We start from the raw sequence: 4,996 nt of genomic DNA on the forward strand, positions 1-4,996 counted from the left end.
ATTTTTAATCCCTAATTAGGGATTACAGATTAATTAGAGATTGTAGATTGAAAATCTTAAATTAGGTTTTTTTAAACATTTGATTAGGGTTTTGATTAAGATCTTCATTACAATTTTGATTAAGATTTTTTTACGATTTTGATTAGGGTTCTTCGTTTGATCAGCGATATGATTGTTTTAGTAAGTTACCTTCGCCTTAAATGTTATCTCTAAAAAAAAAATAATAATAATAATAAAATCTGGGAATGGACTAACCCTTGCCTAATTGGTAATCTGGACCTAATTTGCTGAACTTGCTTGAATTATGGAATCACGTCGCCATTGGAAAGTTAACTTGATAAGCTAAAACTGATTATTTTTTTTTAGCTTGAGTGATGTTTAACCTTTGAACTATAGCCACGCTCTTTGTTGACAAAAAATGGATAACCACCTTGATTATTGTCAGCAACAAGCCTTTTGAGGCAAATATCTGTAGAATGATAAAACCATGAAGTCATCAACTTGGGTTTCATCTTGGACCCCTAACATTGTTTCACGAGAACCCTTGGCCAAGCCTGCATCACAGGTGAGTGATGTATCCATCAAATTCACTTAAAATTTGCTTCTAGGAACAGATTCACATGGAGAAACTTCCATTAAGTTGTGTTTATAGGTTTTAGGTTTTCCAGAAGACGAAATCCGTCCCTTCTCGTTTGTTATTTCCATTGTAACAAACATGTCCTTTGTGTATCTATTGCAATCAATTAATAACCACTTTATCATTCTTATGTTAATTGGGCATATTTTCAGTATTACATGCGTCAATGAAAAAAGTTCTTTAAAGCTATTCTTTGGGCATATTGGTTCTCTGAAGAAAATCTTTGCTTTTAGTTTCTTTCTGTATAGTCTCTTTGGGTACTACTCTTTGTACTACATCTTAGCGTAAGTTTTTTATGGCAGTTTCATTTTATGGTTTCTATTTTTGAAGTTTTTGATAACAATTCCCCGGATGTGGGTCTGGATGTTGTATATTTGACCTTTTCTTTCTAGGTTTTGTTAGGTTATTTTAGTTGTTTTAGTTGTCTTTTCTTTGTATAGCTCCTTTAGGTTTTCTAGTCTTTTGCCTCTTTTTTTTGACCTTAAATTTTTTTTTCTTTCCTTTTGTTTTCTTCCTGTTTGTAGTCCCTTGTGTGCTTTAAAAAATTTCTCATCTTTCAAAAAAAAAAAAAAAAAACACAAAAAGTGGATTTGTTAAATGAACTTCTACTTAAATTTTCATATTATTTAAGATTCTTGCAACATTATATATATGAATTTATATTTGTAGACTACTTATGTATATTGTTTCCTTTAATAATCTACTTTCTCAGTCTTTTCGGGTGGTTGTTATTACTTTCTCAGTCGTTGGTCCTATTGTGGGCAGAGCATAGCTGAAATTCACACTATTTATACAATCTGAAATTTTCAACTCAACTATTGAATTTGGGACACGGACCACTTTCTCTTCAACTTTTCATTTGACAATCACCAATGGGATGGTTAGGATCGTCTGGCCAATAAGACTTTTGTAAATTAGCATGCATGTATGCGGTGTGTTGGGTTGTTATAATGTTGCGAGTTGGGGGGAAAGCATATTGTAGAGATATGTTGTCTTATTTATGGACATTATGATCACTTAAGTTTTCAGTTTCTACAACTAGGCCTGTTGTTCAGTGTTCCAAACCATCAATATGATGGGCCATGCCCCATATTGGTTGCCCATGTACCAATAGCCATTCAGTTTGGAAGAGCCTAGCAAAGAATTCTTGGCCTTCATTTGTTTTTGGAACACTGCTGTATTAGAACTGGAACCTTGTCTTAATTTTCATTCTTTTGATTGTCCTGTTTATATATATGTTGGCTACCGGATAAAGGGTCAGAACTTCCCTATCTAATCTGGGAGACTTAGAATGCATGGGCCATACATAGGCCCTCAAGTAAATATGGTATGGATCCCTGAACCATGGGCTGTATGCAAGCAAACTGTATAGTTATTCTTGGGTCAAGCATTGTATCCTACCTCTTTTAGTTATGCTTTTACAGGGGATCTTGTGCTTTATTTTGTGATTCTAGTTGTTTTTTGAAATGACCATGTTTTGCTACATTCATCATTAATATTGTCACACCATCTTCCTCTTTCAAACCTTCTGCTTTGGTTTATGTAGCAGATTCTAGGTTTTACTGCATTCATCATTAATTTGAAAGTGTCCCAAACATGCTGATTGCAGCTGGTTCAATGTATTTGCATCAATCAGTCCAGATGAGAGCTGGCCTTTTGCAGTTGCTTTTTTTTTTTTACTGGCTTAAATCCAAATTGCAGTTTAATTGCTAGTAGCTGATTGGAGTTTGTTGTGTTTTGTGGTTTTTTTTGGTTTTGATGGTAACAATGCAGTGTTTGGGAGATGATGAATAAATGGACTAGAAGATTGTCCCAAATGCCGGAAGAAGTTAGAGGGGAAATAGAACCTTATTTTATCGAGCATGCTGCTATCTTGGATGAGGACAGCCGAAAACTGCCAAAGCTCAACGATAACTCTGCGGATTACATGAGGCAAGAGTGAGCATATAATTTCTTCTATTTCCTTTTTTCCTTTTTTGTCAAGTGGTCAGTATATACTGTGTATCATCTGTGTTTGGGTAAACCATATTGTTTGGGTAAACCATATTCCGGCAATATGATTGGTATTGGAAACATCTAAAAATCATGTATGCTCCCAGTGATTTTATATTAGATTTTGATTTCTTTCGAATATTCTCGTGACACGTGGTTTCTCTCTGGTAGTAGTGAAGCTAGGATAGTATCTTAGTACCATAATTACTATATCGATTTGCTAGAGCATTAGATTCAAACATGCATGATTTCTATTTTAATGATTGTCTGAGGTCATTTCATAATTGCTTCCCAAAGTCATGATCCTTGACATGTTGCTGACATACATTATTTAATTTAATTAGGTTCATGTAATACATGAATGGGCCTGGGCAGGTACTCCAAATGAAGGGGCTGCTTGGCTCCATTTGCAGAGACTAGCTGATACATGGCACAGGATACTGTTAATTCCAGTGACTGGAGGAGTTGTCATTGGCATGATGCATGGATTACTTGAAATTTTCGACCAAATAAAGCAGCCAAGGTCTTCTCAGAGGCAGGGCTTTGATCTGCTGCCTGGAGTCTTCCCTAGAATAAAGGCCATACAGGCTGCTGTAACATTAGGCACTGGTTGTTCTTTAGGTCCTGAGGGAACCAGTGTTGATATTGGTAAATCATGTGCAAATGGGTTGTTCTTTAGGTCCTGAGGGACCCACTCGCTGCCATCCGATTCATTCTCTTCTTTCAGTAGACCCAACTGCTGAAGAAATTCTGTTAGATCGATCTGAGGCCTCTCATCCTGACCTGCCAATAATGGATATTCAGGTGAAAACTCCACCTCTTCATCTTTTATTACTGGATTTTCTAAATAGGCTTTTGCATCCGCATCCAAAAATTGGGATTTCCGCTCATGGGTAGGAGGTCGGTTCTGGCTACTGCTGCTCTTCAGTTCTTGGTGCTTTTGATGAATGGCATGAAATGAGAAAGGCCCACCAGAATTTGTTGAGTGAGTTGGCAGAGATAGCTTGTGCAGGTGGAAAATTAAACAGCTCCTTTGTCATTGCAACAATCAAGGGCCTGGGCTTTGTGTTAGAGCAAATTCAGGTTTGCTTTGTTGCTTCTCTAAAGTACTTCTGTCAACATGGAGGAGTAGGAGATGAAATGTAGTTTCTTCATTGAAATTAAATTTACACACACAACTTGTTTTGGCCGGAGCTGAAGCGAGAAATTAGCAAAGCATGCATACGGATGATGAAACCGTTCATCAAGGGTCCAGCTTGGGTAACTATCCTTTTTATTTATTGTGTTCTATATATTTAATTTGTTCTTTATATTCTTTGAATTTGTAGCTATGGTTCGACCAAGTGTGGTCTAAGGCGACTCTAAGCATTTGAAGGAGTGCAAGTGATCCAAGGTTGGAGTACATACAGCGTTGCTGGGCATGGTATTAACAGATTTGCTTCTAAGGTAACTTTGGTGGCATTTCCAAATGCCCTAATGCCTGTAGCTTTCCTTCTGAAAATTAATGTATTTTGGATGAGTTCTAAATGATAAAACACAAGTTGAACTTAAGTTAGTGATTCATTCATTTAATTACAATCATTCATTATTGAATGAATGATTGTAATTGAATGAATGAATGATTATGCAGGTGGTTATTGAATGGATGAATGAATGATCACGCAGGTGGTAATTGAATGAATGATTACGCAGGTGGTAATTGAATGAATGAATGATCACAAAATACTTTTTAATGTAGGATATAGCTACGGATATTGACCGTAGCTGATAGTTTGAAAACCGTAGCTCGGTAGCTTATTTGTAGTTACTTTTGGCTACAGAAATATTCAATGTCGATTTATCTGTAGCATTGTAATCTATAGCTACGGATTAAATCCGTAGCTATATCTTTTAGACCTATTGGTTCACACCTACGACGACAGTCAAGGGTTGTCGTGAAACAATGTTAGGAGTCCAAGATGAAACTCAAGTCAATGACTGCAAGGTTTTATCATTCTACAGATATTTGCCTCAAAAGGCTTGTTGCTGACAGTAATCAAGTTGGTTATCCATTTTTTGTCAACAAAGTGCGTGGCTCTAGTTCAAAGGTTAAACATCACTCAAGCTTAAAAAAAAAAAAAAAATCAGTTTTAGCTTATCAAGTTAACTTTCCAATGGCGACATGATTCCGTAATTGAAGCAAGCATTCAACAAATTAGGTCCAGATTACCAATTAGGCAAGGGTTAGTCTATTCCTAGATTTTATTTTTTATTTTTTATTTTTAGAGATAACATTTAAGGCGAAGGTAACTTAATAAAACAATCATATCACTGATCAAACGAAGAACCCTAATCAAAATCGTAAAAAAATCTTAATCAAAATTGTAA

General features: G+C 35.8%; 1 long non-coding RNA gene across 2 annotated transcripts; it reads left to right on the forward strand.

Annotated features, from left to right (window-relative positions):
- The first annotated feature begins 2,290 nt into the window (after positions 1 to 2,290).
- Positions 2,291 to 4,266, forward strand: LOC131237004 (uncharacterized). Of its 2 annotated transcripts, none has more exons than XR_009166993.1 (3): positions 2,291 to 2,575; positions 2,974 to 3,712; positions 3,834 to 4,266. It is a non-coding gene; the product is annotated as an uncharacterized LOC131237004 (long non-coding RNA). The 2 variants fall into 2 exon arrangements; XR_009166985.1 differs by having other exon boundaries at positions 2,292 to 2,575; positions 2,974 to 3,433; positions 3,527 to 4,266.
- Positions 4,267 to 4,996: the final 730 nt, after the last annotated feature.

Source organism: Magnolia sinica, chromosome 1 (assembly GCF_029962835.1).
Source record: "Magnolia sinica isolate HGM2019 chromosome 1, MsV1, whole genome shotgun sequence".
Lineage (NCBI taxonomy): Eukaryota > Viridiplantae > Streptophyta > Magnoliopsida > Magnoliales > Magnoliaceae > Magnolia > Magnolia sinica.